The sequence below is a fragment of the Homalodisca vitripennis genome, chromosome 5 (genome assembly GCF_021130785.1).
Source record: "Homalodisca vitripennis isolate AUS2020 chromosome 5, UT_GWSS_2.1, whole genome shotgun sequence".
Taxonomy (NCBI): domain Eukaryota; kingdom Metazoa; phylum Arthropoda; class Insecta; order Hemiptera; family Cicadellidae; genus Homalodisca; species Homalodisca vitripennis.
The window spans coordinates 49,825,765-49,840,615 of record NC_060211.1 but is presented as its reverse complement, the minus strand read 5'-3'; positions in this window follow the sequence as shown (position 1 = coordinate 49,840,615).

The following is a 14,851-nucleotide window of genomic DNA, read 5'->3' as shown; positions in this document are numbered from 1 at the left end:
AAATGGTGTATACCGTATGTAAATAAATAAATAAACCGCGAATGTCAATTAAATGGTCGTCCTCGCCTTGTTGTGCTCGGAAAATGGCTTTGCCCCAAATTTAAATTTAGTCGAATGTTTATGTAATTTAGGGTTCAGATTCCCATTATTTTAAAACAACATTGTACACTTCATCTCCACTAAGAACCAAGTAATATAAAATATTTTTAATTAATTGTTAAGGATATATAATAGCTTTAAATACGTTTAATATCCTGTAATTCCGTTCTTAAGTTTCTGTTTCCTTGATCGTAATTGTTCTTTAAAAATGGCCAAATTATACAATACAAATTTAGTAATTACGTAGTAAACAATAGAGGCTTACCATAATTAACAATGGTGGATTGAATAACCTAAAACACAGTACGTGACATAATGGGCCATCATTGTCACAATTGTGAAGATTTTTATTACAACTGAAAGACTCAGACAATTCAGAGGACTAAGCTTACCAATCGCAATTAACTAATAAAAACAACATTAATATCTGACGTCATCTCTCATTGCCTCCCTTCACTACTAGTGACTCACAAATTCTAGTGACAATGAGACTATACTTTAAAGTTTTCACGATCTCCGAGGTCCTCCTTATATTAGTTTAGCTTGTTTTGAGGCCGATTTTAGAAGAAAGTAAGAGCAGTAACCCTATTTTACGGTCATGCTTACATAAGAACAAGATATGAGTACTTTGCACCACGTATTTTATAAAATGATTCGCTAAGATTGTTTGTAACATTTTTACTATACAGCTTGTTTTATTAGGCTACATTTGTCATGTATTATGTCACGTGTTCAAATGTAATATAATTTTACTCAATGTACAAATGTATTTATTTAATTATGTATTAGGTTAGTTATTTATCTGAAGAAGAGATCAGATTGCAGATCTCTAAACGTAGTGTTTACTGATTTGTTGTTTCACTGAACGATGGCAAATGTCAGAAAAATCCTTTTTCCTTCACAATCCTTCCGTCGTAAAAAATAAACTTCAAACAAAGAATCAACAGGTAAGTTTATTTCACATCCCCAAAGAATATTAAAGATTCTCAACTGTTTCTTAATAAAAGTGAATTGGTGTCTTTTAAAACTCCCGCATGTGTACAAACAGACCGGAAAGTATTATACTTGATATGTTTGATAACGTATTAGAAAAGTAACTCTGGTGATGTTATATTTTTAACTGGTAAAATTCAGTTAATCTTTTTCTACTTAAACAACAATGCAAACTAAAGTTATCAGTACTATCGTGAGACGGGATAGTGTCTATCACATGAGAATAAAATTCTACCAAATTTTATCAAAAATGCACGAGAAACTATCAAATTTTATAAGTCACTAATTGCTTTTATAAAACACAGAACCAAAGGTAAAACAAGACTGTCACAGCACCAGATGGCTGTAAAGTGACTGTAAACTTGACAAGATTACACCAGAGAGAGCGCGATAGGCGCATTACAAAGGACGCAATAACACTTTTATGAAACTACTAATTTAAATTCTCGTAAAGATATGACTCATTTCGTCCAATTACATCGTTAAGGGTTGTAGTAAGATTTCTTTCAACTCTCTCGAATTGACGTTTATGTGCTTAAATAACTTTATAATAATAATTTATTAGTGCAGTTTTATAAATATGTGTGAATATTTAAAACCAATTTAAACATGGCAGTACCCCATCGTGTATCATCGTGAATGTTTTAAATTAAGCTATTCTTATAAGTGCTAAATATTTATTTTTGCTCATTCATTTAATTGATGTTAATATTATATAACTGATAATTTCTTCTTAAGTGTTAGTATACAACTATTTATCAAAGGTAGCAGTGACGAATTAAGAAATAAAATACACAACCATATAGCGTAATCGTAAACAATACATTTCATATAATTAATTTAAATTTGTTGTGTTGCATTTCGTTTTGATTTGGTACAAAAAAATATAGAATATATAATTAAAAAATTAAGTTTTTTTTCTATGTGAGGTTGAATTTTGTGGTATTGAAGTATTGTAAGAGAGTTAGTATTACTTTTGGTATAGTTTTGAATAACATGTAATAAATGGTATACAAATTGAAATAGATTATTTTCCTTGTGTTTGGTACACACAATGTGGCTTAAAGGAATTGAATCACACATCACTGTATGGTATGGTTATATTTAGTAGCATGGTTTATTATTTGACGAAAAATGCTATCGTTATAGTGAATGCAATATTAAAGATGCATCTATTTTATCTTTACAATGTATCGTTTCATATAATGGTCATGTTTTTGCCTGAAGCACCCCCTCGTTACTCAGGAATAATAATTAATACGAGTAAATTGCCAGTTTTATAATCTATCTGAGTGATTATCATGACAAATGTCAGCTACGTAGGCAATGACTTTTGAGATCACTAAGTCCACCTGTAATAGGCAGACACAAGAGCAATATGCTTAGTTAATAGGCCTGCGTGGCTAGTGTGGTGTCATATAAATTTATAGTTATGATACTTCTCAATGGATTTCACCAAGGAGTTCTGTCTCATTTCCCCTCATTTCAACCACTACACTCCATATTCACTCACCGAAGCAATAGAAGAGTAAAACTAGCAGATGACAGACATTGAAACCTAACCTATAAACTTCTAAATCTGGAGTGCGGAGATTTCTAATATTGTTTCAAAGAAAATGAAAATGGTCGATAATACCTCTCAGGCTTTATCTTTGAACCTGATCTTTTTCTGATGTATGTATATAATTACATTCAATTTTCCGCCATTCGAATTAATTCAATATCATGATGCTACGACTTTTTGTTTTAAAAGTAGACCTAAGTCAACACAAGATTTTAAAATTCCATATCTCCTAGAATTAAATCCATCTAATCAGTATTTCACTGAAATTAAGTTTAAATAAATCAGTCGAACATTCTAATGACATACATTTTTGCTTTTGACCGCATGATGATACACTGCAGCCTGCTGTATTTGTTATCAAGTTCTATTAGAAGAACAGACTCCACAAAGTTTCTTGGGATGTTCTTTGTTAATAGACTGACCTGAAATATTTTCGATAATGTCTGTACTAAAGTAACCTCTGTTATATATGTCCTGCGTCACCCAAAACATTTTTCCCAATAGTCTTTAAAATCACCTTCTATAGATTAATACATCCACATTTTTCATATGAAGTGAGCCTTTAAAAAACTTTTGCTACAGGCAAAATGGAGCTTCAGAAAATGGATGTGAGAATCTTTGGAAATTTACATTATACAGGGTTGTGTATAGGAACTTTTAGAGAGCCGAGGTTGCTAACCTAGCTATGTTTATGAATTGTCTGTACTGCCGGTCAAGATGTAATTTGGTTCGCGGCAGGAGTGTTCATCATTATGAAACCAGGGGCAGGGAAAGTTTCCTAACTCTAAATCACAAACTGACACTATCACAATGTCTACTATATAAAATATGTCTAATATTAAAAAAAAATAATAAGCGTCATTGACCTCAGAAGTTATATATCTAAGTCTTTTTATAAAAGAAATATCCTTATTTAGTAAAATTACTGATTTTAGAAACTAATTAGAAACCTAAACATTAAAAATGCTTTTCTGGCATTGATCGATTAATCAGATACTAATCTCAAGTACAATAATAGATTAAAAATAAATAGAATTGCCCTTTTACTTAGCATTCATTTTCCCCCGCATGATGTAAAAAAGTAATATTTGGAGATGTGGCATTAATTAAATATTAATTAATGATATTTATAATTAATATAAATATCATTAATTGAAAAAATAACAATGTAATTAATATAAATATCATTAATTGAAAAAATAACAATGCAATTAATATAAATATCATTAATTGAAAAATAACAATATATTAACAAAGACAGAAAATACCTGTATTTAAAAATATAACAACGTAGGATATTTCTAAGTGATATATAAACATATTCGACTAATAAATAAGAGCCTTTTTGTTGAATTTCTTGTTGCCAGGACATATCCAAGTCCTGTTTTATCCAGTAAATAATCGTAGGCTAAGCTTATGGTAAAAAGTAATTTATTCTGTGAGACGATCATAACTAAATAGATAATTAGTGTTGCGAAGCTAATATAATATTAGCTACAATCCATTCATAGCTATGGTGGGAAGAACTGATTCAATGCGAAAATTGAATTAAGCTCCATTTTACCTTCCGCACAATGTGATATTGTCACAGACTTCATTCCCATAATCTGGAGTCTATATTCATCTAAAGAGCTTCAAAATTGTCTGTGAGAATACGTTCAAAATTATCTCTTTGCATCGTTTTTACATCAAAGACACCTAAAAGACAAAAAATATCTGCCTTGTTTACCCAGCTATCCAGTGTAATTTATCTGCACTCAATACGTAAGGACTTTATTATAAATTCTTAGATGAGTTATTTTAAATTCAATGAGTAATTTCAATGGATTGTATAAATTGCATGTTATTCAAAGGGAACCTTTAAAATTAATTTTACAAATTGTTCTCTAAATAAGCTAGATCTAATTGTGATATGGAATGCCTTCATAAAAAATGAGTTGATTTTCACTAAAATATGGGTATAAAATGTTAAAATAGATAGTTTTTTACTGTACTGTGGAATTTAGATTTATGAAACTGTGAAAAGACAAACTCATATTCCTTTCAATGATTTCTGAAACAAACCAAACCAAACTCTTCAGTGTTAGGTTCTGGCCAGATGAGTTGTACATAGCATCGCTGTCCACCGTAAATAAAATAAAGCAGTTCGTATGCGTTCAGCGCGTCAACAGTGAGACTCCCTGCTTCCCTACTTAGTGCGTGGCTATACTGGATTGATTTTAGAAATGTCTCTGAACAATAGATTCACCATATATTATCTAGGAGGCAAGAGTGTTGGCGTGGGAAACAGTTTTCGTTCATAAACAGTGAAACGCGATAAATAAAATATTTGTTTTATTTTTTACGACTTTTTCTTACTGCTAGTTCATTGTACGTTTTTCTACTTTTAAAGATTTACTCTTTATATATTTAAGATAAATCCAATTCAAATACAATTTTTCATGTTTCTACGATAATTATAAGCCGAAATAACGAGGGATTATATTCCATACTTAAGCCCTAATCTGTATACTGGTGTGTGTGTGTGTGTGTGTGTGTGTGTTTGCGCGCGCGTGTGTGTGCGTGTTCAAGGCAAATACTTTATACAACAATAACCTTTTACCTAAAAACAGTATAACCAAGTTAAACCAACACACACAAAGAATAAATAAATACCAATTCTTGTAGAAAAGTTATTCTATTCTTGTAGAGTCAGTGTTTTTTCAACTACTGTAATTAAATAAACAAGCAATAATAAAAACATATACGGTATATCAATTAGTCCATGAACTTAAACTTAATGTATTTGTAGTATTAAATATTTGATTTAAGTTTAATTATTTTTTGAAACCCTAAGGGTTTAATTAGGTTTTATGATCAACTGTCAGAAATAGATTAGTTTTATAAATGATAACGTAATAAAAGGTTTACTGGTACTTTACTGCGAGTCTGTTGGTGGCACTGCAATAACTATGTTTCTTTCTTAAATACCACATAAAATTTGAAAACCGATTTCATCTTTTACTACCCATTAAAGTTTTCCTACACTTTATTTCATATCAGTATTAATGTTTGATATTATTATAAAATTTAAGGAACATTTCAATGCAATTATAGTTGGGTAACTTATTATTAAGCAGTTTAATTTGTATTATTAGTATTAAAATAGTATTAACGTGTATATTCTACTGGGTATTGTATGTCATTACAATAGTAAATTTTTAGCTATCGAAGTACATTTATTAATTTGGGGGATTTCAAATCCAGTTCATTAAATACTTGAATATTGAATAAACCAACTTCCTTACTATTGTTCTATTTTATGTGATATTTATTGAAAAAAGGTATTAAAGATATGATTTATGATTCCACGTATAAAATTGATTTAAATTTACGATCTTTCGATCATTACTCATTTAATAGGGCATGAGACAAATCTTAGTTCTTGTAAGTATGAGTAACTAGGATAATAGTATTTCGGATATATGCCATCGTTATGTGTTATAAAAATAGAACACACTTTGATGATTTAAATCTACACTCTTCCTCAGAGTAAAAAGCTTCCTAATCTATAAGGTGCACAAAGACCTAAAACTAAAATAGTGTGGCAATGAACTTGACACACAGTCAGTACGCCAAGAACTCAATCAACACTTGACCGGTATACTAACAGCATGAACTCCAGAATTGTTAGAATGCGATGTCACTGATCAGAACCAAGAGCACTGAACAATTCGTTACACGCGCACCAGAAAAAAGTGGAATACTGGCGATCCTTTCAAATCAACCATATTAAACAATAGAATTTTAAACAAAGAAATGAGAAATTTCTAAAGGATTCTAAATTTTGCATTACACATCTAGACCAAACGAAACTTTCTCATTAAGTATGCAATTGGGATTTATCTCTTGCTAAAATATTTCCTGAAATAAATATAATGCTAAAATACTTGATAAGAAAATCAATCCCATTTTTGAGATTGATAAAACACTATATATATATATATATATATATATATATATATATATATATATATATATATATATATATCTAAAGAGCTTCAAAAACTTCTGTGAGAATACGTTCAAAATTATCTCTTTGCATCGTTTTGACATCAAAGACAAAAAATATCTGCCTTGTTTACCCAGCTAGCCTATATATAGGAGATTTGTACTATATACTGTATATTGAACCAATGTAATATAAATAGCAATCGTTGTTTCTTAAAACTTTGTTTAAATTACCATCACTAGCAATCTGGTCGTTATTAATGAGTTACCACAGGTCTTAGCCTCTCAGACAACACTTCTAAAATTACTTCGTAAGGAATTCTTCCTGAACAGTCCAACCAAGTTCGGTCGCTTATATCCAGTTGTGTCGGCACATTTAAAATTTACTTTAACAGCTGAATAAAAATTCTTAACTCGTCGGGCTAGAAGAATTGCATCTATCTCTATCTGTCTATCTGTCCTAACTATATACAACATAGTTAGTGCTTACAGGTTAGGTTTCAATGCATGTCATCCAGTAAGCGACTATGAAGTGTGGTAAGAAATATTAGGGGAAATGGGACAAAACTTCCATAAAGGAAAGGAAGAAAGAAGTTTCATAACGATAAATTTATATGACACCACACTAACCACCCAAGTCTATGAACTAAGATTATTACTAGTTTGTCTGCCTTGTACAGACGGACTTAGTGATTACAAACGTCATTTCCTAACGTAGCTGAAATTTGTCATGATAATCACTCAGATAGATTATAAAACTGACATTTACTCGTATTAAATTTTATATTATCCTTGAGTAATGAGTGGTGCTTCAGGCAAAAACATGACCATTATATGAAACGAGACATTGCAAAAGGTAAAATGGATAGATCTATAACATTTCTTTCCACATATCGATAGCATTTTTCGTTAAATAACGTCTAAGGTTATTAAATATTAATACATCATAGAGTGAAGAGTGATTCAATCCTTCTAAGCCCCATTATGTATACCAAACAAGGAAAGTAATACATTTCAATTTTTATCACTATATTACATGTTATACAAAATGTAATAGTGAAATGCTGCTCTAAAATAATTGTATGTCTTATCTCTTACACTTCTTCAATGCCCACAGTACGAAAAAAACTTTATATTCTACTTTCTTTTTAATTATATGTTTCAGTATATTTTCCTTCACAATCCTAACAATGATGACCTTTGTGTGTTGTGACATGTGCTTTGTTTTAGTTTATTGAATCCACAATTGTTAATTACGGTGCGTCTCTATTGTTTACTACGAACTGAGAATTCAATGTTTATGTATTAGGTCATTATTTCTGTGTATTATACTGTAATGCAGTGTGTAGCTATGTGTCAGTTACATGGCTGATAATATTTATAACCTTACAATATTTTTTATCAAAATCATAAGACTTATTAACACAATATGTGGTACTTTGGGAAACCATCATTTCTGGTTCCAATTAAAATTGAAGACTATTTATTTATTTAGGGCTCGAATGATCCTTCTTAACATTGTGTCAATGTATATCCGTCTGCGCGATAACTGATAGAAAGGTCCTAGAGACTTGAAACGTGACGTATACCTTCTTCATTCTAAGAAAGTATATCATTAATTTTTGGGATGAAAAGTGACAAAAGACAGAAATTTGCAAGTAATCACGAAAAACAAATACCGTGTTACAGTTCATTACGTCCCATCGAATCCTTTACTACTTAAGTGTATTGATTTATTTATTTAAGGGATTAATGTTTTTGAAAAAGTACGCATAAAAAAGTATTTGACAAGTGGCAACAATTTAATATAAAAAAGTAATACAATTTGTAGAGCTGTTGACGCTCAACATAGGGGATGTCTAAGTATAATCTTGATTCATAGAACGCTCTTCACAAAAGTAAGAAGTGGAGCGCAACACGACAGATATCGTTCAGCTCAGTTTGGTCATTCTGTCGAGGCAATTGTTGTTTCCGCAATATTCTCCCGGTATTTATACCATCAAGGTTCAATTTCATGTGGATATTACTGGGGCCATGGCGACCTTTAAATATTTAAAACGTTCACAGTACTTTAGAATTTTTTTTATTTTATATAAAGTAAAGTTTTCAAGATTTAATTTATGCTTTTTGGTACTAACTCAAACTTCTCCTCTACCTTTATGGACAAAACAATTTTAGTTATCACACCCTACTAGTTAGTAACTGACCACTATCTGAAGAACACTAATCGGATGGATAGTGTGGACCAAGCTATGTATTACTTTATCAATGAAAACGCTTATTTGGTTTTTTAAAAGAGCAGCTATTTTTCTGGTTATGAACAAATATTGGTCATAGCTCTAATGAGCAAACGATATATTACGATATATTATTACCATGTGCATATAATTTAAGTCAAATTATAAAAACATTTGTTTGAAAATAGTAATACTAAAATTTCATAAAATTTAATAAAATAAAATAAAATAAATAAATAAATAAATAATAAAAATAAATAAATAAATAAATAAAAAAATAAATAAAATAAAATATTTTTGAAATAAACGATCACTGTGATAAAAACAATTTAAATGTATAAAAGTTCTCATAATTAACTGTCTCATGTAACTGTTAAATGTTGTTCTCATAAATTTATTTTCAACTTTAAGTTGAGATTACTGGTCTGTCTTAGTCTGCCTTGAGTATTCTTGACAGAAGGAAATCATCGTAAATCACGGGGCAGAATACGCATACATGTACAGAAAAAAAAATATATATATATATATATTATATTAGTTCCCATGAAGTTGTTTACAGAATGTCATATTAATAGCCACCACAATGTTATATTAGTTTCAATATTTTGGGATCTCATAATTTTTAAGTCTTATATGAAATTAAAATATATTAAAGCCCGTTAAAACAGAAGTTTCTGGAACCTTATATTTGCACTATTTTTTATTCGTAAAATTATTAATTGTTGCTCCCAAATTCATAGAAATTTCAGTACCTTTAAAAAGACTTATTTTACATAAAAACAAATATATCAATAAATTAAATCAATATGTTATCAAGAACCTCATTTCAGAACAAAAACAAGTTCTTTATAAATATTTGACAATCATTTACGTATTATAAGTCACAAATTTTCAGCAGAGTCATTATTCTAGGATATGTTTAGTACAGGTTACACTTAGTATAGAGGTTAACCAAGAGAACCTAAAAAGAAATGTAAACTTTTCCCACAAGTCAGATTCCTCAAGTTGGTCTCCAAATAAGAATTTTGGCTTTTATATTGGTGACAATTTTTCTATGATGTTCCAGATGTTAAAAAAGAGAGTTCCAAGTGCCTCACACTCGGCGACCTCGCTCGAATATGTAGCCATCACGTATTTCTTCCCGAATATTATATTAAATATTTCTTTTATCTTCTGGGAATATTTGAGTAACATATTTTAAGAATGTTTAAATAAAAAAATCCAAAACCCTATAATACACATGGACAGAAGAACTTGGCAGAGCATGCTTGTCACGTCCGTTATCATATTGAAACCACAGACAGATACAGAGACGACAGGTTATTCCGGCTCTATATTTTAATCCAGCCACACAGGCACACTTTAGAAGCATGTTATGCTGTTCAATACACTACCATGATATAAAACACTATATCGTAAAAGGATTTTATCACTCTTAAACTTTAATAAACTGTTATTATTATGTTGGTTATAGGACAACAGAGTTTTGAAAAGATTTTAAAACATCTGTATTTGTGAGAAGTTTTCTGATCATGTCCTTTTTTAAAATTACTATTTACCTATGTAAACACTAGGTAAAATAGATTGCATGGTCAATTAACATTTAATTAGGTCTTTGAAAAAGAAACGTAGATCAAGAAAGAAGAGTCTATTATTTAGACGCACCAAGTAACACTAACACTGTAATATCAAACATTATAGCATACGCTAACTGTAATTTGAAAGAAAATGTTATGATTTTTAATAAATTTTTAATGTTTCCGTTAAGTACATTATTTATTTCCAATGTTAGAGATATATTGTGGCAATCTCATAAAAGATGGCTTTTACGGGTTTAAATGCTCAAGCAAGAAGAATGACAGAACAAAGTAATATATGAGGCTTTGTTATTATGACAGTTGAAAGGTCGGGACGCTTTTCTCAGACAATCAACGGCGAGACAAACGACACAAGAAACAACCTTAATATCTGATGTCACTCCACACCAGAATGTCGTCTCCCACTCTACACTCTAAGTGACTGAACACTGAACGTAACAACTGTTATTTTCTCTCGGTTTGTTCTGGGAGCCAATAAGTCTTCTATTCTTCTCTCGGACTATTATGTTTTCAGTTATTATCTTGTAAAATGCTATAGCTCTTGTAAGTATAAAATCTACCAAAATATGTTCTCATTGTGATCGAGAGAAATTTACAAACTAATAATACAATAAAGTATTTAGACTGGTATATCACTTTAATGTAGACATAGTATTGATTTATAATTAGGATCTATCTCTGGCTACATCTTCCAATTTCAAAGAGCGAGTTCTGAAATTCTAAATAGTATTCAACCGTCATCCAATGAAGTCAGAATTGACGTCAAGTTGCTGACGTTTTGCAGACATCAACATCAGTGTACTCTACCATAAGTAATATCTTGTCTTGCTGCAAATCAAACAAGACATACCCTCTCGTCACGAAATCTCTGGAACCATTGAAGAGATTTTCATGATATGTTGTACACATGAATTTTATGAAACTTTAGAATAGCTTGTATTTTTAATCAAGGTATATTTTATAGTCGTTGCATGTTCTGCATGTGTGACAGGAATTAACTTACTAATAATTAGTTATATACAACACATCTTCTACATTAGCAATAGTCAATATAATAATCGTAACAAAGTCAAGATAGCATAAAATAAAATTTTATCAACTGATGAAACAAAGCAATATTACGATAAATGTAATGTACTGTATTAGAATAAAAAGATTTACCTTATAACGTTTTAATCTACATATTTAAACTACTTTTTTATGTATTTTCGTATGAGTGAAAATCTGTTCAAATTATTTTGGGCCACTATTCAAACAACAATTCTTAAATAAATAAGTTATTTGTACATATAAGATTACAATCATCTGTCAAGTGCAACTAAAGATTTAGTAGTCTAAAATTTGTTTTATTTGTTTAGTTATCATAAAGGTCCAATAGTCTTCATAATATAATACTACGTGCATTATAGCTTCGATGTAGAGGTAACTAAGACACACTTTTTTGTTCCCGAAGGGAGAGGGTATTATCTTTTCACAACATCAGAAATTAAATAATAACATTTTAATACAAGCATACCCTTTTACAACTGTTATGTTCATTCACATTTCCCTATTTTTCAATTTTATAAAACTCAACAAATATGTTTATATATTAATGATTAATTGACATTGCTTTCTTACAACACAGGAATGAAACTCTGTGATACTTGAGTACTGTAATATTTAATATTGAAAGAAAAAGGATAGACGAACTACCCTTCAACCTCCAATGCAATATGAAATTGCATATTCATGTTTTCATATTTTTTGAGAGAGGCATTGGCCTCTTTCCCCACCACATGGCAAATTCTGGACACTCTATGAGAAAATATTGATGTGCGATGTACGAGCATTCTTAAGGTGGAGACAAAACAGGGATCAGTTTCACTGTCGGGGCTAAGAACTGCTAAGGCAGATCGTGGAGGAATTCCATCAAATAATAACTGAAGGCAATCAACTATTATAACCAAAATAATATATTAACATATCTCTTAAAAGTTCAAACCACCAAGTGAATTGTAAAACGAAAGCTTTTCATTTATTTTTCAACGTTCAAGGTCCTGTGTACAAGAATTCAATTAACCCGGTTAAATAGCGTTAATAGTACGAGAGCGTCTGTCTATCCTTTATAGTTATGATCCCATATAATTCTTAAACTATGAATTTAGTTATGATAAAAAAAACTCGGAAATGCCACAGTTGTTTGCCGATTATAAAGCTAGAATTTCGTTTATAATAAATCGGTACTTTCTATTCACCTTTAAAACTGACATGAAAACAAATCATATATAACCACTAATTATTTTATAATATAATTCAATGAAGTGTTGTTTCATATTATAAGATAGTTTGTTTTATAAAATATGATTAATGTATAGTAAGTTACAACTGTTATAACTGGTTCGTGTCTAGACTTATAATAAAATCTCAAGTGTAAACCGATTTATGAAATTAAAAATATATAATTAATGTATTATGCAATATTACATGTTTATATTTTGTATTGAACCTGTGTTTTGTCAAGGCCGTAAGTTAAGGATCAGATCGATGTAGGTAAACGGCCTGCCAGTGTGCGAGAGGTTGCCTAATTTTCCTACTCGGAAATTAACCGCCACTTTTAAGTATTGCAATAGTATTGGCAAAGTAATCGTTTTACACTTGCAGCTTTCCAGAGCCATGGAAGGAAGATCGAACATGGCAGCGAGAGACTCGTTTTACTTCTAGAGTTGCCTTTTCAATAAATAAACATACAATATCTAAGTGACGAGTTATTATGGATACATATGTATTTAGAGAGACGCAGTACTAAAAAAATAAAAGAGCTTTTACTAGATGATTTTACAAATTGTTACTTTCTCTGTACCTTAATCCATAGGAATTGCTTGTAATGAATACTTCAAATAATGCTATGACCTATTTGTATTAAAAGGAGACATAAAACTATGGTTACATTATATGTATGTAACGGTGTTATTTTACTCGTAAAAGAGTAGGTGATATATGTCGTAATGTGACTTACCTCCTGTAAAACGTGGAAGCTCAGAATCACGTTCCGTGGTAAATGAACCTTTGATAAAGAAATGTGGAGCTCTCCGCTCAGCTCTTAGTTCCCTAAGTTGCTACTTTGACGTGATTAATGACTTTCAAATTCAAGTTGCGCTCCTCCAAAAAAAGGCAATAAGGGCACTGGCAGATCTGGGACCACTTGAAAGCTGCAGAGAAGCTTTTAAGACTTTCAAACTCATGACTGTCATAGCACTGTACATCTACTCTGTAGTTGTCCAGACAGTTGAAATGGAGTTACCAAGAGCTAAGGATACTCACTCCCACAACACCCGGAGAGCAACTGACTACCTCCTTCCTGGACACCATACTACACGGTACAGCAGGAAACCATCCTACATGGGAAGAAAAATCTTCAACACCCTACCTCTCAACCTGAAAAATCGTGGAGGGAATGAGTTCAAGAAAAGCCTTCAAGACTGGCTCATGGACAGACCCTTTTACACCATGACAGAATTTTTTGACTCTGTAAACAGTACATTGTAAAGCAAGAGACCTGAAGATTTTAATTCATTGTAAATTTTGACGCTATTACACTTCTTTATGCTGTTGTAAATAAAGAACTTTTGATTATTGACTATATAAAAACCTTCCCTAAAACAGCTATTTTGATTAATAGACTTTTACCATTAAACATCAAGCAAATTGCTTAAAACGTATCACTTAAAAATTGTATACTAAAAAAGTAATATTACTCGTATTTTAATTCTGGTTGAAAATCCAATCTTCATATTAGAAGCACGATGGATATTTAAACATCATTGGCGCTGTTCTTTTACTAATAGCATCTGGTAATGTCGGGTGTTTTTTTAAAAATAAGGCTTAATATTTTACGCTAAATTTAAATCAATAATTATCACCTTGTTTTGCGAATAAAATTGAAACCTTATTAAAATTTTATAAAACCATTAATTTTATATAAATTAAAAGAATACATGAGTATTTTGTTCAGTTTTTCAACAGGAAATTGCGTGTAAAGCCGCGGGCAACTGCTAGTATTTATATAAAAACACATGCAGACAGACAGATATGAAACTAACCACCGGAGACCTATATTCATGTTGTGAAATGTGTTCGTCTTGATTTGAGCAATAATGTGATATACCTTTGTCCAGAGAGTTACAGGCCACCCTGTATATCCAACCTATCTCCTAAATGGATACAACATGCTATATTATGAATCTCAGCAAATGTAATTGATTTTCTCATCAAGTATTTTATAAAACCATTATTGTTATATTAATTATTTTAACTAAACAACTACGTCATAATTTTACGGATCGTCTATAAAAATAAATAATTTCCCGTCTATCCATCAGGTTGATCTT